This window comes from Hipposideros armiger, unplaced genomic scaffold (genome assembly GCF_001890085.2).
Source record: "Hipposideros armiger isolate ML-2016 unplaced genomic scaffold, ASM189008v1 scaffold_176, whole genome shotgun sequence".
Lineage (NCBI taxonomy): Eukaryota > Metazoa > Chordata > Mammalia > Chiroptera > Hipposideridae > Hipposideros > Hipposideros armiger.
Window position 1 is genome coordinate 894,000 of NW_017731526.1, and position 25,126 is coordinate 919,125.

At 36.5% G+C, this 25,126-nt stretch overlaps 1 protein-coding gene across 12 annotated transcripts in view; it reads left to right on the forward strand.

Annotated features, from left to right (window-relative positions):
* Positions 1–25,126, forward strand: part of ZBTB20 (zinc finger and BTB domain containing 20) — a 769,723-nt gene that overhangs the window by 542,858 nt on the left and 201,739 nt on the right. The gene's annotated exons all lie outside the window — the stretch shown is intronic.

Genomic DNA, 25,126 nt, shown 5'->3' on the forward strand with positions numbered 1-25,126 from the left:
CTTGGCAATGCTTTCCCCACTTCATCAGATGAAAAATCTAAATGGCTGGATGTTCTTTGTGCGCTGGTAGTATCTTATCAACAATATATGCTGCTGGTCACTCGCTTAAGAAAGCCTAGATTCTACACGTAGTCAAGACATGAATAGAAAGTTTTGCTTTTGATTCAGCAATACAATCGTTTTGTAAGTATGTTTGGCTATGAAGTATTTACTGTGATTCCTGGAACATGGGGACAGTGAAGAGAAGATGACAGTAGTGCTTTCATTTACCTTGATTAATTCTAGTTAGGAAAAGCAGTAGCCTTTGTCTTACCAATTCTTTTAATGTAAACTATTAAAAGCATATAAAAGTATAAAGAACAATGTGAACAGACAAGAATTCAGCGCCCAGGTTAATCCAACCTTAATTAGGAATATTTATTTCTGAAACTGGTTTTATCTTTTATTTTTTTCATTATAAGTCATATACAGTGAAGTACACAAATTAAGTGTATAGCTTGATGAGCTTTTATGTAAATATGCATCCAGGTGACAACATCCAATCCAAGACACAAAACATTCATCATGCCTGGGAAGAGTCCCTTGTTGCCCCTTGCAGATGATATTCTCAAAACTTTAACAAAACGTTGGAAAAAAGCAAAACTATTCTGGCCTCTATCATCATGAATTAATTTTACATAAGCCGTATATGGCTTATATAATATTCATCCTACTGTATGCATCACTAAAATTTATTCATTGCACTTCTCATTGTTAGAGATTATTTCCAGTGTTTCCCAATCACAACCAATACTGTAGTTAACATTTTTATACAAGTTTAAACACAGCGAAGAAATTGCTAACCTCTAAGAAATAATGCATTTTCAACTTTACTAGGGACTGTAAAATTTCTCTCACAAGTGGTAGTACAAATTTACATTCTTGTGAACAATCTATGCGAGCTTCTCCATATGCTTTACATTTAGAATGGCCAGACTTTTTTAATTTTTGTCAGTCTGATGGGTATTAAGTAATATGCCATATATATTTTTTTTCACTTATAAACCATTGGGATTTCCTCATGTGTGTTTCCTATTTGTATATTTGCCTATCTTTCTATTGGGTTATGTGTATTGCTATTGTTGTTAGTTCAGATGGCTTTGGCTTTGGTTTTTATTGTTGTAATATCCTGAATTCCCATCCTTTGGGCAATACAGATTGCAAATATTTCTTCCCAATTTGTAGTTTCTCTTTTAACTGTGTCTGTACTAGCATTTATTTTTAAAAGCTTCTAATTTTAGTGCTGTTAAGTTTATTGATATTTTCCTTTATGATTTGTGCTTTTGTGTTGTTTAAGAAATCCTTCCATATGACAAGGTCATTATGAAACCTTCCTGTATTTTGTTTTAGCAGTTTTAAAGTTTGGCTTTTTTAGAGCTCTAATCTTCTTGGCATTGCTTTTGTATACGGTATCTTACATGCACCCTATTTTATTCTTTTTCCATGTGGATAACCTTATTATTCCAGCACCATTTAACATATTAGTCATCCTTACCACTAATTTGTAATGCCATCTTTCGCCTACATCAAATCTGTTTTTAGGATCTTTATTTCATCCAGTGGACTGTTTCTCTATTCTTATGCTAACGCCATAATGCCTTAATTACCATCGCTTTATAATACTCTTGTTGTTTGGTAAGGTAAATCTCTCTACATTGTTTTATTTGAAGCTCTCGTCTCCTCTTGGCTTTTTGCTATTCAATATGAATTGTAGCATTAGTCAAATTTGGCAAAAGCCCTGCTAAATTTTATTTGTAATTACATTAACTTTAGAGAATAGTCTGGGGGGAGAATTGACATTTTTTATAACATTGTGTCTTTCTGCCCATTAACAGACTATATTCCTCTACTTGATCATATTTTCCTTCATGTTTCTTAATAGTGTTTTACAGTTTTCACCATAAAGGTCTTATTTGAACCTCTTTTGTTAGATTTCTTTTCCTATAACAGAATTTTGTGCTATTATGTATAGAATTTCTTATTATTTCATTGTTTATTGGTATTATTGGTGGATAGGCAGCAACTGTGCTGAACTCTCTTGTTAGTTCTAATGGCTAAACTGGAAATTCTCTTAGGTTTTCTGCATAAACATATATGCCATCAGTAAATAATGACAGCTTTTCTCTTAAATTTCAGTTCTTAAGTGCTCAGTTTCTTTTTCCTTTCATATTGCATTACGAAGACCTGAATACAGTGTTGGCTAGAAACAGTGATATTAGGAATATCTGTTCTGTTTCTTACTTTAATAGAACTGTTTTGGAAATGTGATATTTGCTTAGGATGTTGGTAAGTCAAAATTACTGTGATAAGGAAGTTCCCACATCTATTTATAGTTTGCTAATCAAATAATCAGAAATACTAGCTGAATTTTATCTAATGCATTTTCTGCATCAATAATATGATAGAATTTCCCATTAATATGTTAATATTTTATATGATATTAGTACATTTCCTGATATTAAACATGTCTTACATTCCTGGAAAAAATTGTATATGGTCCTGGTATGTTTTTTAATCTGTTGAGTTTAATTTGCTGATTTTATGTAGTGTGTTTGCATGTGGATATTAGTCTTTAATTTTTCTTTCTTATAGTTATTTTAGAGTTTTGGTTCATGGTAATACTAGCTTCATAAAATAAGTTGAGCAGTATTTATTTATTTATTTATTTATTTATTTATTTATTTATTTATTTATTTTTCTATTTCTGAAGCAGTTTTATATTATAGGGATTACCTATTCTAAAGATTGGTTAAACTTGCCTCTAAAATCATCTGGACATGGTATTTCCTATCAGTAAAGAGGGTGTAGGGTGGACTTTTGATTATCAGTTCAATTTCTCCCATTGTTATTGATTTATTAAAGTGTTCTATCTCTTCTTAAGTCAACGTTGGGAAGTTGCTTTTTTAAAGAAATGTACATTAACAGTTAATATACGCTTTCAAATTTATTTGCATAAAGTTGTTCATAATCGCGTTATGATTTTTCAATTTATCTTTAATTATGTCCCCCTCTTATTCCTAATACTATTTATTGAGCCTTTTCTTTCACTAGTTGTTCAACATAATTCTGTTTTATTTGCTGTTTTCAAAAACTGGCTTTTGATTTTGCTTATCTACTTTGTTGTGTCTCTGTATTCTATATCATTCCTTTCTGCTTTCATCATTATTTTCTTTATTCTACTTTCTAATGGTTTAGACCTTTTTTTCTTTTTCTAGATTCTTGAGTTGAATTAGTACTCACTTAATTTCGATTCTCTTTATTATTTTTTAAAGTTAATTTTATCTCTAAATTCTCCTTCCAGTTTCTCATTAGCTGCATAACATATTTTGATGGGTAGTTTTGTACAGTTTTAAATATTTTGTAATGTCTGGTTTGATTCATTTTTACTCCTTGAGTTATTTGGAAGTGTGTGTTTTTACTTTCTAAGCATATATTTGCTCTATTTCTATTGCTGATTCTGAATTTAACAGCCCTATAGTGAGAAAATCTGTTTTATATGATGTTAATTGAAAACAAATTTTGAAATAATTCTTGTGACCTGGCACATGGATTTTACTGCTGAGCTTGAAATATATAGGTGGCTTATGTATTTCTTTAGTGCTCATGCTATAATATTTATATGTATAGCTAACTACATATTCTGCTTTTAAAAAAAATCTACTGTTTAGAATTTCTGGCTTTCTCCTTAATGTTAAAAAAGATGCCTAGAATATTTTATCTACTTACTAAGTATCAATCTTGTTATGTAATTGTTGACTAAAGTTTTAGTTTTACCTGTTTGTTTTAAACATATACAAAAGTGGTTATTATTGATTTTTGTAGTCGGTGCTCAATTATATTTACTCATACGTTTTAGTTATTACTCTGCCTTCCATTATTCTTGGATTTTATGGCTTCCTTTCTTCTTGTCGAATTACAACTTTTAGTAATTCTTTGGGAGGGGCCTGGGTAGTACACTTTTTTGTGTGTGTATCTAAAAACAGATTTATTTTATTTTTAATCTGAAATAATTTATCTGGATATTTTTGCTCAGCATTTGAAGATAATATTCAATTATATCTTAGACTTAATTATCATTACATAAGAAGAAATCTGCTATTGGTCTATTTTTCATCTCTTTGTAGGTAGTCTGCCTTTTTCCTCTGGTAACTTTTAAGAGTTTTTTTATATCCTTGATGCCTTTCTGAAATGTGTCTAGATGTGTATTTATTTTGAATTATCAGTTATGAACTCACAGCATACTTTCTAATCTCAGGACTCTAATTCTGGAAAATTCTCAATTATTATCTTCTTCCATATTGTTTCTTTGTCATTAATTTTTATTTTCTTTTAGGGTTCTTATAGATGTATATTGGTGTTTTCTAGTCAATTTATCATATCTCAACTGCTCTTTCATTTTCTAAAAATTTATTTTCTGTGATTTTTTGAGTGAATTTCTTAATATTACTTTCTAACTCACTTAATCCTCTCCTTGAAGTTGCCCAGTCTTAAGTTATCCCATCTATTGCATTATGTCCATGAACATATTTTTCATTTTTTAGATTTATGATTGGTTCTTTATTCACCTAGTCTTATTGCCATCTGTTTTATTTAATAATTTCTTGTTCTTTTACAGGTATGATTCTTTTATTTATCTCTGACCATCATAAACATTCTCATGTTGAGGTCATTGTCAGGCAATTCTATAAAATCTAATTCATCTCGAGTGAATGCTCCAGTGATAAGTGTGTTGGTTGTTTTACTTAACATTAGATTTCTTGCTGTTTTAGAATTTTGTTTTGCAGGTTAATGCTGGTCATAGGCTTTTTTGTCTTGTCTCTTGGTTTTCTTTGTATCTTTTTTTATTATTATTATTTGTTCATACATTCCTGACTAATGGTTTTGCTTCCATCTGGATTCCTGGGTTCCTAGTCCCAATCCAAATCTTATAACGGTAGCTTTCAGCTTCTTCTCTTTAAGATCATGAAGCTTCTTTTTAACCTTCCAAATCTCACTACCTGCAACTGTATAGGAGCTATTGCCCCAAGAAGCAGTTAGACAAATTTTTAGCAGCCTCATGCTGACGTAGTGAGCTAGGCTCAGGTCCACCATTTCCTGTCAACCCTTTTTGGCCCCGTTACTCCAAAGAGCTATTGGGTTGTCGGAAAAGTAATGACGCATTTTAGCAAGGAAAACAGAAAAAATACGTCATGACTTTTCTGACAACCCCATAGATTTCCAGCCCCCTCTGCGTGCTTTTGGATCCAGATTTCAGCAGGCTGACGGCTTCCACCCCCTTTGCTGCTTTTAGTTTCTTTGTAGAAATGATCACCTTTTTAAGTCCCACTCTGCCCCTTGGGCTTTCTCATTTTGTACTGTATCGATTTTTATAGTTAACAGTATATCTTGGACAACACTTCTTTGGTTTTTTACCTCTCTGTTATTTAGATGCACCGTTTCAAATCAAATATTATAAATAATATTATTATGTAATGTTTAGTTGTGCTAGGCACTAAACTTTATAGATATTATTTTATTCAATCCTCTCCATAGTCAGTTATTTTTCTCCAATATATAAACTGGGAAATTGAGGAAAGTAGGCTAAATAAATTCCCCCTTAGGAAAGAGGTTATAACTAGTAAATGACAAAAGTAAGATTTGAACTTAGTTTTCTCCACTATCAAAACTAGTGCTCTTAAAGTACTGTCCTGTTGAGATTTTGTGGCTTTTTTTGAATCTATATTATGATGTTTATTTTTAATACATTATCTAATATTTATTGTTGTAAAAAATATATCTATTCCTATCTCAGAAATGTCACTTAATATTTTCTGTGTTTTTATGCATCCTTGGTTCTCTCTCCTTCTCTCTCTCTCTCTCTCTCTCTCTCTCTCTCTCTCTCTCTCTCGCTCTTTAATATATGACTATTTTGTTTGCTATCAGTCTACCAATTTGGAAGTTTTAAAGCATAGTTTTTTCTTCTAGTAATGATTGCTGTTACTTTTTTAAAAAATATGTAGGCCTATTTTCTTTCGTTATCATCATTAATGAAATAGTATGCTGTACGAAATGAGAAATTTAGGCTACTGCTTCTTCATTCCTCTCTTCCTACCCAATTTACCTTTTGTTATAATACATTATATCATGTATAGGATATTACTCATTTTTATGATACAGCTATATCATAAAAATCATAATCACAAAAAGCTGGATCATTTACTTGGGTAATAGAGAGCTTCTAGCACAGAGTAGGTGGTCAGTAAATATTTGCTGAGCATGAAATGAATGGACCTGTTTTGTGTGCACAGAGAAAGAAAACACAGCTGAGATCTCTTTAGAGTCTCCCCCTACTGCTGGATGCCCCACCTATTCATTTAAAACTTAGGTTTTATAAACTGTGGAACAGCCATATGATTTAATGTATACTCTTTCTGTCAATACTTTTATTAAGCAAACACATGCTTTGTGAATCGACCTTTTATAATCAATGAGCCCTTATGCAAGTTAGTCACTTTCATAGCTATTTCCACATTTGCCCCTTCTAACCTACCTTACCCCTACAAATAATAAATATATTTGGCAATGCCCGCGTTCACATCAGTGACTATTGTTAAGCTTTTATTCGACAAATACTGTGCGATTCTTGAATATGAAATAGTGATTAAATAGCAATCGTTGTATCATATTCAATTTTAATAGCTCATGTTGTTCCAGAATACTTTATGTTGTTTACTACTTAAATAGAGGCATTTTGAAGTAGTTCTTATTGTTTTACTTTTTAAGAGTAATTCTTAAAATTCCCAATTATAGTCAAAGGAAATTCTTTATAGACGTTGCTAGGAAAATTGAATTTTCATTGAATACCATTAGATATTATCAAGAAACTTAAAGAAGATCTGCAACGTGCTAGAGTAAAAAATACGATGCTTCTATTGTAGTAAATCAGATTATGAAAACAATGTAGATTAGCAAGACAAAAGCAAACTAGTATAAACGAGGTCATTTGCTGATGTGCAAATTTTATGGAAATTTTAATGACACATTTGATCGATTTATGAGAAGTACAAATTATTTGTGTTTATAAGAACACTCAAACCTTCTATGTGGCATGATTTTAACAATCGTTTATACATAAGAACAGATTGAAATTAAACTGTCTTCCTAGCTGTTTCTATTCTTTAAATTGTAAAAATGATTGTTATTATTCTCTATTTAAAAGGCACTGAACTTGGAATGAACAGACTTAGTTTCTAATCCTAGTTCTGTCATTTAACTGGCTCTATATCCTTGGGTAATTACTGACTCTGAGTCAGTTTCTTCAATTTAAATGTAAAGAGTTGGGCTTGATGCTTTATAAAGCTCCTTCTAATATGTATGTCTATTATTTGTCACTGTGTCTATCTCTCTCTATATATATATATGTTTATATGTGTGTGTCTATATATACACACACATATAAATTTATATATATGTATATACATATATAAACTTAACTGCACGTAGGTTCCATGTATCAATAACTTAAGTTATTCAACATAATTCATAAGGAAATACCCAAGAATGGGATTAATTTTCTCTTGAATAAGGCAGTTGAATTTAGCCAACAGATAAATAACTGGAAATTACTGTAGGGTTTTTACTAGGACTGACATGATAAAAACAGTATTTTCAAAAATACTGTTAGACAGCAGTCTACACAGTGGATCAGAATGGAAGAAATCTGGAATACAGACCAGGTAGACATGATACCATGGTTCAGGATGAGATAAGAAGAGTCCACAGTATAGGGATAACATCAGAGATGAAGTTGAAGTAAATGATATAAAGATACTGAGATATATATTTGTTCAAAAAGAATGTCTAAAAGATTATAAAAAGAAAAATCATGAAAGATAAAATACAAATGTCTAGTAAACACATTAAAAAAGTATTTTAACTTATTAGCACTCAAAGACATGATTTATAAAAATAATAATTCTCAATTCTGCTGAGTGTACAGTAAAATTTGCACCCATGTAATAGGGATAGCGAGAGTATATATTGACATAAAATTCTGCAAAGCAATATGGCATGGTATTATCAAGAACCTTTCTTTAAAATGTATCCTTAGGTCCAGTAATTTTACTTCTAAATATCTTTCTATAGGAAACAGAACTCAGACAAAGATTTATATACTAAGATTTTCATCGCAATGTCATTTATAAAAGTGAAAGAAGAGAAAAACAATCTTAAACATTTAATAAGAAAAATTATTAAGCAAATTATCAAACACCCATATATATCATTGCATATAATAATTATTAATTATATGGTTATTAAAGCTATATTAAAGAATTTTTACTGGGAAATGCTCATGAAGTGATGTAACTAAAAATAATCTGATCCAAGAGTAACTTGTATACCTAACATGATCACAAATTAGAAAAATGAAAATATTTGGCTACCATCAAAGGAAAAACATTAAAATGTGAACAGTAGTTACCTCTGTATAATAGAACTAAATGATCTTTTATTTATTTCTTTTTCTCAAACTTTCTAAATGTTCTAAGAATACTCTGATGTTAATAAAATAAAAATTTTGAGCAAACAGCAAAAAAATCTAAATAATTCCAAATTTGACAATAATTCACCTTAAGAAAAGAATACATGTCTACTATTTGTCACGTCTTAAAGGAATTCAAATGTTTTGCTTTTTTGCTGTTTATTAAGCTTATGAAATATCTGAGACACTGATTTTAGGTGTCATATCAAACACGATACAATATATGTTTTCTGAATCATATATTGTTCCTATTGCCCAGTGTTTCTCAGAGTGTCTCTTTTTCTTTTTTGGACCCTTGTACATTTGCCTTAGGTTATCCGCCTGCACTTTGACATTCCAGAACCTATTTTCTTTCGTCCATCAGGAAGTTCTGACATCAGTATGCTCAAACCACATTTACATATATATGAGATTATTACAAGGGAAGAAATCTAAATCACTCTTTATGTTTTCCATTGTTTTTAACTTCAAAATTTCTCATTGTGTAAAAATTTCATAATCTAATAATAGAATTTTGAATAATTGAAACAGATGAAAAGGAAGTAAAGGACCCAGCCGATATGTCACTATAGAGTCACTTTTATTGGGTGGAACGAACTGCTGCTGATGGAATTTATCAGGCACCCATCTACAGAATAGAACCTCGGCTGCTGCTTGTAGGAATGAATAAACATAACAACTTACTTGGCTCTGTACCCAGAATTTAGCCAAAAAAGAAACCCAGTTGGATGCCAGAAAGAAGGAACCAGATAAAGTTTTACCGGTTCAAAATATACAAGTGACTTAGTCTGCCTCTTTTCTAACAAAACGGTATAAATAAAAATGTAATCTTCTTTAAAAGTCTAAATTCCTTACACTAGCCAATGGCAAAGAGCTGGAGTAACTAAAAATTTCCAGACCGCACCCTCTTTTTCTTCTTCTGCCAGAATGAACACTCTTCCTCCAGCTCAGGCCTCCACTGACTAGAAGTTAACCCAGAACCATTTGTACACAAGCTCATATCTTTTTTTGGAAACTGTAGGTCCAGTGAAGGCAGAGGCTGTGTGCTATTTGTCATTATTATTCTCAGGTATGGCAAAGTACAATACATGATTGTTAAATGAACTCATAAAAGGTTAACAGTTTAGATTATTTTAGTATCTATAAAAATAATCTGAGGTAAGTAGCTCCTTGGATACAAACACTCACGCCCTATGCATTATTACATGACCAATTTTATTAGCATTTAGGCAAGTTCCTTTAAAATGATGCTATCATCATGTCATGAACATCTTTGGGAGTAAACATCTTTCAGGAACATATTTTCCTGCAAGGCTAAGAGTTAAAGTAATGTAGTTCTTAAGAGCTCTTGCAGTGATTAGTGTGACACCCACAAGTTACTAAATCTCTCTGAATCTCAATTTCCTCATCTGAAAGATGGGAATAGTAATAATACTTATCTCATAGTCCTTGCTGTGGGGATTGGGTGAAATCTTGCATATAAAACAGCATCATGCCTGGCTAAACCCTGGGGCTATTATTACTAGAATCAATGCCTCCTAGGAAAGCTGCCTGTATTTGCGCAGGCATCTTGACAACTGGGACAGAGGGTGCAGGCACACCTGCCGGGCTCTCAGTGGGCATAGAATTAGAGCCTGAGTGTATAAACCAGTGCTTTTCAGGCTTCAGTAGCATAAGAGTTATTTGGGAAGCTCATTTAAAATGTAGATCTTTTGAGTTTCACCTCAAGATACTCAATTTGGTGTATTTGCTTTGCGATGAGACCTTGAACTATGTCTTTTTCATAGGCTCCTCAGGTCATTCTGGTATAGCTGGTTCCAGACCAAGCCCTAGGGAACCCTGGCCTCAGACCACCTGCAGCCCCAAGCATCATTCCCCAGGACTTGCCCTGTCAATAATCTATGGCTTTGCTGCCCCCATCCACTTGCCCTACCTCACTGAGAACAAAAGAATAGGGAAGACAGGGTCAGTTGGGAAAACTTGAGTAGCTACAGTAAATTATCTGTTACTTTGTATTATTTTGACTAATGATCTGCATTAATGAGCTGACTTGAGAAGTAAGCTTGAACTTGAGAACAATAGTTTGGCCCCAGTAACTGGAGAATGACTGGCTATTGTGCAGTGCATCTCCTGTTTTGTCATGGGATTGCTATCTATAGAACTTAGATGAATAAGCACAATTGAAGTGCAAAGTGTTAAATGCATGCTTCAGTTTAGTCAATGCATTTGCACATTGAAGTAATTAGGATGTATTTAAAAGCATTCTGCTTACAATATTTTGTTCTCCATTTCCTACAAATCAAATTAGTGAGGGGTAGATTTGATTTTGACATCATTTTGAAAATATTTTCTTTTTCTTTTTAAAATTTTCTTAGTATTACATTTTTACAAACTTCAAAACACAACCAACTGTGACTAAATTCATAAAAACAAAACAAAAAGTCCATAGTGCAAGAAAATGAAAAACAGCACAGAGTAATACGCAGTAGAGCAACGTAAATCATACCTACAAATATAGTTGTAATAACACACTTTATCCATGTCTGATCAATTAATAGCAAATACTTATTCAAATAGGAAATAGTGCATTCTTTGACTTGGAGAGCCCCAAATATAATTATTCATCTCAGTCCAAATAAATATGAAAAGGCAGCCAGGTCCACTGAGAAAAATCTTAACTGTCTCCTGTGTTCAATGCACTATATGTAATGCAGTGAATGACTGTAAAGAAAGATTATGAAGTGTGTTTTCCTTGTTTGCTAACAAAGCATTCAAACAAGATTACTTGTTTTTTAAATAGCTACATTGAGCAGAACCATGAAATGTTATGGAGCTATGTGGCACAAAGACAGCCCTGAGCTTATATCCCAACTCTGCACACTGTCTGTATTGTCTGTAATAATTGACAAATTATTTCACCTCTCTGAGCCTTAGGTTTCACATCTACAAAGTGAGGGTAATAATATCTACATTGCAGAGTCGTTTTCCTAACATGCAATAATGTATTTGAAGTGCCTGGAATTTACTATGTACTCAATAAATGGCAGTTATTATTATGGTTATTAATGCAGGAAAGAAAGTATAGAGGGATAAGAACCCAAAATCCTCAGAGGGAAAAAAAAATAAGACTAAACAAAAATATTCTGTGTTCTCACTTTCCCAGAAGCTATAGACAGGAGTCACAGATTTTATCCTAGAATTTTATCAGGATTTCTACAGAAGGGATTGTTTCACCTTTATAACCTTCTATAAATGCCCAAATTGTTGTCCTTAATGTAAATGAGTGACCTCAAAATACATGTTGAGAGATACCCTTTGTACTACTGAAGTGCATACTTGAATGGCCATAATTTTCTAATACAAATTATTATATTCTTTTGTTGAAGATAAATAGTACTTTGGATTGGGCATAGATTAGATAAGTTTAATTCCTCTTATTTTTTCTATACTACTTTTATAGTTTTTGGAGTCTACGTGTTTAGGAATAGAAGTGAAGGGGACATAAAATCAATGAGAATAGTAGATTCATTTGTGCTTCTTAGGCAGCAGAGACAGTATCTTGTTCAACCCTATCTTCAATACCTAGCTCTATGTTTCATATATAGAAAGTGCTCATTAGATGTTTGTTGAATTAAGGAAATGAGCAGAAACAAAATGCTGAGAAAATATTTACACAGCATAAAGGAGCCAGCTCTGCAGTAGTGTGTGCAGGTAGTAGGCAGAGAGCTTCAACTTAGTCACGGGCATCAACACCCCTTTAGGACGGATGGCTGCATGTGGAGTAGCAGCCATTTTTATTCAGAGCCTCTAATTCCTAACTGGAGGAAGCAGCTAAACCAGAAGAGCCATTGACCTTCAGTTACAGAGCCATGACTTGACCTTCATGTCAAAGCCAGAACAGACCACAGAGATTTTCTAATCCAACGGCCTGATTTCTCAGTTGAAGGAACTGAAGGACTTGCCGAAACACTTGGTGATGAAGTTTATTGATACTCGGACTTCGGTCTCCTGATTCTGGTCCAATGCATTTGCTATTGTACCATGTTGCTGTTATGTCCCCAGACTGTCCCCTCGGGAGTTCCCATATAGTCTCAGTGGCTTCTCTTCCTTTGACCAAGGTAATGCAATGGAAGATCCAGCAATACCTCTGATTAGAGTCATCTCACCAAAATATGGTATTTTTCCATAAAAGGCCACAGTAAAGAGATTCTTTTGTTGACTCTTAAAATTCAATTTTAAGAAATCATCTATACTGAATTATTATTAACCATTAACAGCACATCCAAATTATTTCAGCTCCTTTTCAAGTGATTATTAGCTGGAGCTAAAAGGAATGGAGAGGAAAAAACTTAGAATTTGAGTGAGGAGAAAGTGAAGGAAGATTCCGTCCTGCCTTTGGGGTATTACCCAGGGGTGGGGGTGGTCCAGAGTACCCAGGAAGTAACTGAAGGATTTGAATCTTTGAGAAGGACAAAGGAGATAAGAGGAGATGAAGGAATAGGAAAAAAGAGGAAGTAAAAAAGGGGAAGGGTACTGCCGGTAGACTTAATAATTTTGGTTTTTGGTTCATTATTTGTAACTCTTACAAACGCATGTATTTGTAACTCTTGCATTCAATGGAGAAACTTCATGTTGAGGTCATTCGTGTCCTGTGACAATTTATATTGCTATTATCAAATAATAACAAGAATTCCTTGAATCAAGTATGAATGACACCCATGAAAGAAGAAATAAAGCATTTGGTAGGTAAATATCTTCCCCCATCTACCTAAAGAGTGGAGGAAGTGTTGATGGGCTGTTGATGGTGAGTTAAACTGGCATACCAGGAATTTTTATAAATGATTTTCCCATGCTCCATTGAATCTGTTGCTGAGACTTCAGTTGTATCCCAGCTGTGCGTGCAAAATCTCATAATTATTCTTACTGTATTAAGCATTTTATAGCAATTTTAGCTCCAAAATGCTATGCAATAGTTTTTATGCAAGTGTACCAGACATGTAAGCTGTTCCAATGAAAACATTTCCTTTCATTTAGACACGTGGTTTTAGGTTTCCAAACTTAGCTCTCTGCATTGACGAAAGACTCTTTAGGACAGACATCAGGTTTTTCAGTGGGGGAAGAAGGCGCAGTTGGGTTTTCTTGCACATACTTTAATTCGTCAAGCAGCCTCCTCCGAAAAGGGACATTTCACTAATGGTACAAAATACTGATATTAGCAAATGCTGCTAACGAGCAGGAGCCCCTTCCCAGCCTGTCCTTTTGAGAAAGGCCCTGGAGAGGGAGCTCAGGTGATCTCTACATCCATCTGGGGTATGACAAACGGGCTGAAGGACTTGGACTTCACCTCTCCACGGCCTGCTGGTACCTTTAACACGGCTGCACGTGCTGCCGCGCCCTGCAGTGGCAAGTCTTGGGCCTGAGCCCAACGCTGGTGTGGAGTTTGAACCCTTGGCATTCTGGCCTAGGGCCAAGTGCTATCAATGGAACCCCACTGACACCTTTAGTTATTCTTCCTAGATTAGGATAGTAATTTACTTGTCTCTTTGATTTCAAGTGTCTGGTTTTGTTTCCAGATGCCTCCCAGCTCATCTGTATTCCAGGGGTTTCAAAAGACTTTAACCTCATTGGTTCTTCCCTTTGTCAGTTCCATTTGGTGCACACCGGAGGGATACAGGCTAGAGAGAGGCAAGGGAGGGGTTGGTGTGTGTGTGTGTGTGTGTGTGTGTGTGTGTGTGTGTGTGTGTGTGTGTGTGTGATGTATGGGGTGGCTGGGGAGGGCTCGGTGAGACTGCAGGAATACATGAAAGGCATATTCACTTTTAGAATATGAGCTATTATTTCAGGGCAAGTCAGGTGGAGTATAAGAGGTGACGCGCAGGACAATGTACTGAAAAGTGTCATTAGATAGATTCATGTGTAAAAGCCCCCCGACCAGCAGTAATCTCAAATACCCCCAAACGACTGCAATATACGAAAGAGACGGAGAGACCATAGAAATTTTATCCCAATGCCAATAAGGCACCAGCACTTGGATTTTAACATGCTATGGGAGGAAAAGGCATTATTGCAGGGGTGTCATTTCATGTTTACAAGGGCCTGTCTGGCACTGTTTATTGATTTTACTGCATTTCTTTCCCTAGGACCCTGTAGATAGATAATTGCTAGAAATGTCCATCATTAGCAGAGCAACGAGTGCAACCATCGCACTAGGAAAAAGATACACATAGGACCCTGCAAGCAGGCATCAAATGGGGGGAAGAGTCACACAATAACACGTGCAGCTGTAACTCCAGGCAAACACACACACAACACCCTGTGTAGCCATTGCACTGAGAAAATACACAGAGCCCCCTGTGCAGCCATCACACATCAGGAAAATACACACATGACACCCCTATGCAGCCATCACACCAGGCAAAAGCACAGACATAAAATGCTAAGTCAATAGGAATGAACAGCTCATAAAAGCCTACTGGAATAGATCACATCACAGCCAGGTACATCTGTTCTCAGCACTAACCATTATCGTTAGCTTAAAATGCTTAAAATCACTGCACATCCTCAGGTCTAGGGACAGATTATTCCAAGAAGATTCTGCTAAATAGATTTGGCAATGCAGTGAAGGGGACCTCTACCACATTAAAGTGATGCATTTTGCATCTCAAAGGCTGTCAACTGTATTTAGAGGAACTGTGTGATTGAAGAACAATGCTCTAGGATGGGATAGCAATTTTTCTAGCCCTTCTAAATCCGGGGGTAATTTTTACCCCAACTTGAGTTAAGTGTACAATTGAATGGGCAGCCGTCCGATTGGGAGGTGACTAATAAAAAGCAGAATTGGAAGCAGTTTTCATCTGTGCTGCAAAGTAAGCCACACCATCCTGTTTTAAGCTGCAGCTCTCAGGGGAAATGTCATATCTAGAGGCCTTAGTGAGGTCAGACTTCAAGCCATCAGCTTGAGATAAATAAGTAGTAACTACAGTCTTTGCTTCATATGGTTATCTGCCCAACTGGGGGGAATAAAGGAGCCACCCACCTCTTCTTTTGCTAGTGCCTTCTCTTTATCTTCTTGCCTTGGTCTGTGATGTATCCTAACTGTGTGACACAGAGGTTATAGCACTGCGAGGGAAACTCGGCGTGTCCTTCTGAAGAGGGGTCCAAAAAAATAAGAGAGCCTCAAGCTTGCAGTTCCGTGTTTCAATTACAGTGGTGTTATGTGTTTCTACTGAGTGAGACAAGTTTCAAGCTAGCTTGTTAAGAATGATTTACACCATAATTCTAGGAAAAAAACAAATGTGACTGAGATTTGAAAAGGAAGAATGGGGGGGGGGGTGAGGGGGAGGAGTGAAGTGCCAGACTAAATGAATCCTAAGTAAATAGGGTGGGGTTAGGGTTTCTTTTTCTTTTTTTGGTGTTTTTTTGTTTGTTTCTTTGCTTTAAAAAAAAAAGGGAGAGAGAAAATGTATGTATTGTTGATAATCACTTCTCTCACCTGGGTGGATTGAAGCAAAAGAAAACAGAATTGCTCCATTTACTCCTTGTAAAAGCAAATTTTCAGGAAAGGACAGGTGTTTCTCTTAAATTCACATGACAACATCTTACTGGGGATGAACAGAACTGGAAATGAGAACGAAGAATTCCACCTCCTTTTTTCTTTCCCAAATGTGCTGGAAAAGGTTTTGTTAGAGTGAGATAAGCATTTTCCATAAAACAATGCAGTAGTGACATGAGGTAATTACATGATGACTGGGACACACTGCGTGGCATACTGGAGACATGGCATGATACCTACAGGATAACTATAGTAACTCTAGTTATTGCAACTGTATTATCTCCTGGTAACTATATAATTAGTTTGTGTCACCAAAGCACCCTAAACGTATGCCTGTTCCAGCTACTCTGGTAGGAAGAAAAAAAAATAAACTTTTTTGCAAGGGGGAAAAAAGCTAATGAAGAAAGTTGCCAAGAACAGATATTTTGTAATCTGTGCTAAATCTCTGCTGGAAAACATGAACAGTAACGAAGCTGAGAAGACAGTAAAAGGAATTCGGGGCAAGGTGCCAGACGCCCAGACGGAAGGAGAATGTGGACCAAAAGATTGCGACAATCGGGTAATTATGGTTTATGAATTTCAGCTTTAATCTGTAGTTCAGTGAGTCCTGATTAAATATCTGTTAAACACAATTAAAGTTTGTTTTTGTATTTCACCGTCTTGATCAGAATAATTAGAGACTGCGTGTTTCATGTCAAAAGTAGCAAGAGGAATTTTAGTGAATGAACATCGTTTTTAAAAGCCATTTGTAGCACCAGCTGTTGGCATTATTTTATATTTTAGTGTTATCAGCATAAAGATGGTCCTCTGGATGCTGAGTAGTTTCCAGCAGGACAAGGATGTTATGCTGTCATGATGGGCCTGTGCTGATGAAGTTTAAATGTTTAAGGGCTGACGTTCACTGGGGATAGCGGACGGGGGAGTTGTAGGTCCGGGAAGGAGATACTTTCGGTACGAGAAGAAGGAAGACAGTGACGTTTATCGAAGCACAGAGCCGAGGGAGGAAATTTCTCATGAGATTGTCATTTGTGTTAAAACCTGCAAACAGGATGTGTATAGTGCCTGAGGGAAGGGCGCAAGAGAGGTGTGATGAGAGGCTCCAGAACTCTGTGCTGGTTGGTTCTTGGCTGAGAACCTGTGTCTTTTATTCCTAGAGTTAGTGGGAGGTACAGCTGAAAGAAATTACCATATTGATAATTGACTAGTGATAGCGGTCCGAATTCTACAAAAAGGACAAACTGGAATACTAGAAGGATGAACTGAAACTGGGTAAAGTGGCAAAATACGTCTCCACAAACCCAAACTGAGACTACAGTTTCCATCCACATGTGCCAAAAGTGAGGCTGGAGAGTTGCTAAGTGACTATCTCTTTAAAAATTGTAGGAGGGTGTATGTAAAAATTTCTGTGCAACTTGCCATGATATGAGCTTTAAAGATACTGTCTTGCTTGCTCTTTGAAATGTGAGGCCATCAAATATTTAGGTCACTGTGATAGAATAACAACACCCCCCCCTCCTGCTCCCCCCAAGATGTCCATGTCCTAATCCCCAGAACCCATGAATATGTTGCTTACCTGGCAACAGATACTTTGCAGATATCAGTTAAGGGTCTCGAGATAGGGAGATTACCCCAGATTATTTGGGTAGGCCTGAGTAATCACTAGGTCCTCTTAAGGGAAAGAAGGAGGCACAAGGGTCAGAGTTAGAGAAGGAGACATGACAATGGGAGCAGAATCAGAGAGAGAGGGAGAGAGAGGAGAGATTAGGAAATGCTGCACTGCTGGCTTTGAAGGTAGAGGAGGGGGCTATGAGCCAAGGAATGCAGGCAGCCTCTAGAAGCTGGAAAAGACAAGGAGAAGGATTCTCCCCGAGTCTGCTTTCTTTCTAAGCAGCCCTGCTGACAATTTTATTTAAGGACTTCTGACCTCCACCACTGTAATTTCTGTGGTTTAAGCCATTAATTGGTGGCCCTTTGCTCCAGCAGCAGTAGGAAACCAATAAAGTCCCCATGACCCTAACCTATGGCTTTGATATCCATTTAAAAGTTGTCCGGTTCACAGTGCATTTAGGTATGAGAAAAACAACAAGCTTATATGAATTTAATTTTCAAAGGCCCATTCTCCAGACTTTCTCTGTGGTGTCATTCGGAGGTACCTGCTATGGTGAGAATTAGGAAAGCCTATATATTGTAAATTAAAATCATGGGCAAATTCAACCCCATCCCAGCACCACTTACCAACAGTACCTTCTGTGTGAGTAGAAATGTTTACAGGAATGGAAGATTGCAGAGTGAGAATAATTTCTCAAACAATAGCAGTTAACATTTGAATACTTACCTCAGGTTGAACGCTTCACCAATATTCGATCATTTTTTACTGACCTACAGAAATGGTAATTTCATATGGTTCAACAAATTCAGTGTTATCTCACTTAAACCTTCTAGGACTTAGATTTTAAAAATTTCCCCCAAGGGCTGGCCGAGTGGCTCAGTTGGTTAAGAGTTGGCTTAAGAGTGCAAGCTCTGAGCAGCAGGGCCGCCAGTTTGGATCCCACATGGGCCAGTGATGATGTGCCCGAGCTGAGCTGGCACTGAGCTGCCAACAGGTGGCAGAATGGCTCAGCTGGTGTAACAAGATTGCCTGTTCGATGATGGGCTATGCCCACCTGAAACTAAGACTGAACTCAGCACCTTGAGCTGAGCTGCCTCCCAGATGGCTCAGTGGATAGAGAGCATGCTCTTAACAACAAGGCTGCTGGTTCGACTCCTGCATGGGATGGTGGCTATGCCCACCCGCAACTAAGATTGAACACAGCACCTTGAGCTTAGAGACCACAAGCTGTTGACAGGCAGCCAGATGGTGACTGGCACCCTCAACAACGAAGATTGAATAACAACAACTTGGCTGGTCCCCTTCCCCAATTCCCCAACACTGTTTCCCTCCCTCAATTCCCCAGTAAAATCTTTAAAAATAAAAAATAAAAAATTCCCCCAAGATAATATAATTAATAAAGGTCAGAATTATGCAGGGTTGAGACTAATAAAATGCTTATATCCAATACATTCAGGTAAAAATGAGATTAAATCCCAATGGGCCAAAGGTACTTTAGCACAGTTGAGGATGCAGGCTTGTGTCTCCTGTGTGATTCCAAAAAGTGACAGTTTAGAAGTCATGAGAAAGCTGTTGGGTAAAGTGATCATAACCATAACAGACAGAGGCAATGACTGAAATTTGCTGCCTCGCTTCTTTGAATTCAGAAGAGCCTATGCTGCCGGAGAGGAAAATGGGACGGCAGAGTGCTTTAGAATGGTACTGCTTAAAAGGATGCCTAGCCTCTTTTGGTGTATGGCTTTCATTGGTAATCTGATGAAACCTGTGCATCCTCTCCCCAAACCAGGACACAGTACCTTTTCAAAGAATTTATAGACACCCCCTCTCCTCCAAAGCCTATCATTGAACCTCAGATTAATTATCCCTGGTTTATAATTGTGTTCTAAGAAAAACACTGTGGGACTGACTGGTCTGACATGATCTGAGACCAGAATTGAGCAATGCTTTTATTTAGCACGTGCTTTTGGACCAGTCTTTAGTGTACACTGAGGTCCAGGCTTTTAATCAGTCAAACTAGGACTTCTGATGCTAATGTGCAAGGAAAGTACATTTTTGTTTTTAAAACACTTTGAGGTATGTTTAAACAACCACCAGGGTGAAAACCATGGGTATTGCCCATGTTCACTGTTCATTCTTTTATTGTTTAGTCATCCATGTATTCATTCATTTAGCAAATATATATTGAGCCCCTACCGTTCTCGGCCCTGGGAACATAATAGTGGGCAGGCCTCACAAGGTCCTCTTTCCTCATGGAACATTCTAGTTAGAGGAGATAGCTAATAAATATGTAAACATACTGACACACACTGATGAGTGACATGAAGAAAATGAGAGTGTAAGCTAGTAGAGATAGCACCTAACGAGATGGCGTCTGGCTGAGATTTGAAAGATTATAAGCCGGCCATAGGAAGATCAAGAGGAAATGCATTTCAGGCTGATTAGAACAACAACTGCAAAGACTCTAAGACTAACATGAACTAGGCATGTGAGCTGTGAAAGCTGGTCAGTGAATAAGAAGTATTTTGGAGGTGTGATCAGAAAAGGAATCAGGAACCAGATTACACGGGCTTCATGGTGATAAATTTGGCTTTTCTTCTAGTCGCAGTGGGCAGCCTTTGGAGATTTATGTAGTGGGACCTGATTTTACACTTAAAACAAAAACAAAAAAAAAAAAACATTGTAGTTACTTTGTAAAGAATGGAGCATGGGGGGGGGCAAGAAAAGAAGTAATCCCAACTAATATTGGGTTGTCGGAAAAGTCATGATGTATTTTTTCTGTTTTTCATTGCAAAAATGCGTCCTGACTTTTCCTACAACCCAACAGTTAAGAAAACATCCAAAGCTAAAGATAGGAAGTAATCTCAGGGCAGTGTAATATATTGCTTCATGGAGAATTTTTTTGTTTTAATTAAAATGTATTGGGGTGATAATGGTTCATAAAATTACATAGGTTTCAAGTGTACAGTTCTGTAATATATCATCTATGTATCACATTGTGTGTTCACCACCCAGAGTCAGTTCTCCTTCCATCACCATTTATTTGACCCCCTTTACCCTCATCTACCACCCCCTCCCCCCTTACCCTCTGGTAGCCACTAAACTATTTTCTGTCTATGAGTTTTTGTTTCTTCATTTGTTTGTCTTGTTCTTTTGCTGCTTTCAGTTTTATATCCCACATATCAGTGAATCATATGGTTCTCGACTTTTTCTGACTTATTTTGCTTAGCATTATAATCTCAAGATCCATCCATGTTGTCGCAAATAGTGCCTCATGGAGAATTTGAGCTATCTTATGCTGAGTAGCCAAATAAGCAGAAAGTGACTTATGAAGTGTAGCATCTCCTATGTCTTTGGTCTATTCAAGCATTGTTCGGGCCAAAAATGTTATTCCTGAGAGGAAGGGGAAAGGAAGTGTGAGCACAGTCCAGTGATGTTCGCAAATGCAAGAGTTGTTTGATAGGGAGAGGATTGTTCAAGTAACTGATCAAGTCACCAGCAAACAGGAACCTCGATAGGTAATTGAGAGTTTGGGCCCATCTTACTAAGGCTCATCACGAGGCTACCGCCTCTGTTTCCTGAAACCTACCTAAGCTCACAGTCATCCAAACGTCTCTTCTGCCCCTTTTGAACATAGTTTTACATGCCCTGTTTCTTCACTACCATTCATGCCTGGAAGTACTCTACAGAGAAGAGCACTACAGGGGTTGGGGCAAATATAAAAGGAAGGAAAGGAAGAAATTCTGTTACATGTATAGGTGTTTCCCAATAGAATTAATAGATGAAGTCTGGGGGTAGACATTAGTGCCATGTATTAGAGGTTTAGTGAATCACCAACATTGCTTGAACATTTAGTCGTATTTTACTTTGTCAACCAATTGAAATCCTTTAATAAATGGTAAACCATAATACACCCTGTATATAAATAGTGACTTGCTGTTAGCTTATAGACAACTTATTTTCACTAATAAACAAAATTACTTATTTCTCAATGACATTCACAAATAATACAAGTTGGTAAACTCTGCAATTACATATGAAAATATACATAGAAAATCATTTTGAAGGCAAAGGACAGGAGCCTTTTCCAAAGGGGTGTTCCTATGAGACTGCAGGGCATTAGCTTCAGGGCAAGTGTGAGAATATGAGAAAACTTCAGGAGAGTTCAGGGTAGCTAACTGGAAGTGAATTTTATAATCCGAGTTCCTAGAATGACCTTGCAAATTATATTTTCAGGAAAGCATGAGCATAATAGTATAGTATTATGGAGTAGCCTTATTCCATGGACCAAAAACAATTAGGTACTATATTTGAAAGACATGTTGCAAATACTAAAGGTACTGAGCATACTCAAATGAAGGCTTAACAATTGGTTGTTATTATTGTTGTTGTTGTTTTAATTAAAGTTGAAAAACCCCGTAATAGAATCGCCTGCCCTTCTGCCACCCCAGGTCTTTATGCTATTTTATACCCTTCCCTCCCTTCGGTTTCCAAACTGCCCTTTCTCTGGGGAACAGAATATAAATTATCCTATCTAAATTTCAATAATGACGGTTCCCACATGAGAGGATATCAAAGCTGAGAAGACAATACAGAACTCTTAACAACCAGTACTATTCAAACCAGCTCATCTGCTACCTCCTAATAAAACTGGTTGTTAATCTTCCCTGATTTGTCTACATCTTTCAGGTAATAAAAGTGTCTAAACTGTAATGCATTCTTCCAGAAAAGATAATCAGGTAACTTAATACCTCTCTGCTCAGTGACACAACGTCCCTTTGTATCCAGTCCTGAATTGGATTGACATTTCTAGCTGACACTTTTCATCAGAGTTCATTTTGTTCAGTTCACTGTCTGATCTTTTTTTATTGTCTTCTAGTATATTCCTAATTTGCAAAAAGATTTCTTCATCCCTGGCAGTATACTGAGAGCTTCCAAGTTTATTGTCATTTGTATATTTTAGTAATTATTCAGAATTCTCTAATTGTAAGTTTCTCATCCCAGGAAAGTGTGAGTTCTATCACTAGAGATCTTAATAACCAGAATATTGTGAATACCAAAAGTATAGTTAAGTGGGGCATAACCTTGAACTGCCAAGGGGGAAAAAATCCCAAGCAGAAAGAGCTCTCCTAACTGTAATGACTTCATAAGGGCCATTCACACTTAGTAAATTTTCTCAAAATGGATTGAGTCAATATGAGTAAAAGATTTGGTTTCCTTTCATTGTTTGTGTTGAGCCATTCAACTCATACAGGTTGGAAAACAATTTCTGAGGCAAGACCAACTTGTGTTTTGTGACTTAATATAGATGCTGTATCTTAAAGTGTATTTTTTTACTTTTCCTTCAGTTTTAGCTATTTCTACTTTAGTCCCTTAAAAAAAAAAAGAAAAGAAAACCATAAGAATATTGTGATATAATAAAATAACACAACCCCCAAAACTTATTTGAAAAAAAAATAAACTGTAGTCATTAAATGTCTAATACTATCAAGCTTATTGACAAAAAAAGATTGGACAGAAATTAAAAATCAAAAGTACATTAGGAAATAACATCACAGAACTATGAAAAATACGATACCCTTTCTAAAATCTAGAAGCCCTGAAGATATAGCGTTGCTACTAGAACTAAGGGAGATAGAATCAAAAGAGAGATCAAAAGAGAATATACAGTATTAAAGAAAGATGTCACAGAGCCGAGGAAGCGATATATTTTGGATTAAATTTTCATAGCAGTAGAGCATTTACCAAGGTATGAATAGTCTATAGAGTGCAAGTTATCCTATTTCCCAAGGAGATTTGACAGTAAACGCAGATGAGATTGGGAGAGTAGGGAGGATTTAAAGGAAAAGGTCAATATAGGTTAGAGGAGGAAATAGACCTGTTGGGAGATGTTTTGAAAACCATGAGTTCATACTGCATACTACTGTTCATCTATAGCCTACTTCGTAGAAACAATGCATGAACAAATTTAGAGATGAAGAGAAGCCCACAGGAAGGAACCAAACAGTTAACTTTTCACTGGCATGCTTATTCTGTTTTGTGTGTGTGTTTATATTGGATGGTGGGATGTTTTTACCTTCCATTGATAGAGAGGATAAAAAAAGAAAAAGAAAAAGGAGAAGAAGGCAACAATACCTATGTTATCGCCCAATGTATTTTTGAACGCCTGTGATCCAACTTTCAGTTTCAAGCTATTTAAATCTATCTCACTGATGGGCCCAAATCTAGTGCTCGTATGTTTGGGACAATTAAAGTCAGCAGGGTCTGTGGCTCCCTAACCCAGGCCTTATTGTATAAGGGGTAAACAGCCTCTTGTAATTTAGTAAGTGCAGGTCTTTCAAGATGCACATACCAGCCCCACTGAAAACCGATCAATTCTGTGCTTGGCAGTGGCATTCATAAGGCCCCTATGGAGCATTATCCCATGCCTGAGGGTCATTACTCTTCCACAGAAGCACTGACAGCTGTGATGAATGGCGGTACCTGGGAAGAGGAGTGTTTGGATGTTTAAACAGATTACATTTTCCTTTTAGAGCAATAGACATTAGATCACATCTTAGACTGTCTACCCATGTGGACAGTGAGAATGAAATCAGAGCATATGTGAACTAGTGAGATTCAGGTATAACCATCATCATTCCTGTTGGGGGACATGGACTTGACTTTGCACTGTCACGATACTGTATGTGCTGGAAAGCAACGGGTGATAGCCACATACAGCTGCTGAGATGTTGGGCTGTCAACAGGCGTGTGATTCCGTCGATCACTATTATCTACAACAGGACTCATTACCTGCCAGCCAGTAAACATCCCGTTTACACCATCTGCAATGAATTAAAAAGTGACGAAAAGAATCAGGATCTGTTTGAGTTGCAACATGATTGTCAAGTTGATTTTCATCTCTGGAAGCCCTTCATATCTTTGAGAGACTTTAGGGGAAAATATATGATGAAGAAACCCAGGAATAGCCTGGCAGTGACAACTGTCACTGACAATTGTCAGGTTTTTAACCAGGAATTTACAAATACAATTAGCTTCTTAAAGTGTAAGAAAACGCTAGGCCTTTGTCAATTCCCATTTTTAGCTCCTTCTTCTCTCTGTCTTTCTGGTGTGCTGGAACTGGGGACTCAATGTTTGATACTCCTAAATAGATGCTGACTACAGTGAGAAATGTTTCATATAAATGTATATTTCAACATAAACCCTCAGACAAAGCTGCCACTGTATCCGGAGAGGAAGTGATGATTAGTTTCTAATTTACACGTGCGGTGATTTCTTTGGCAAGTGCGAATTCCATGTCCTACCGTAAGGTTCTCTGTAGCTGTTCCTACTTGGAAAAAGTTATCGAGGTATTAAAAAGCAGCAGAGGTCTGCTGGCACTTGATGCTATTTAACGTAGATATAAGCA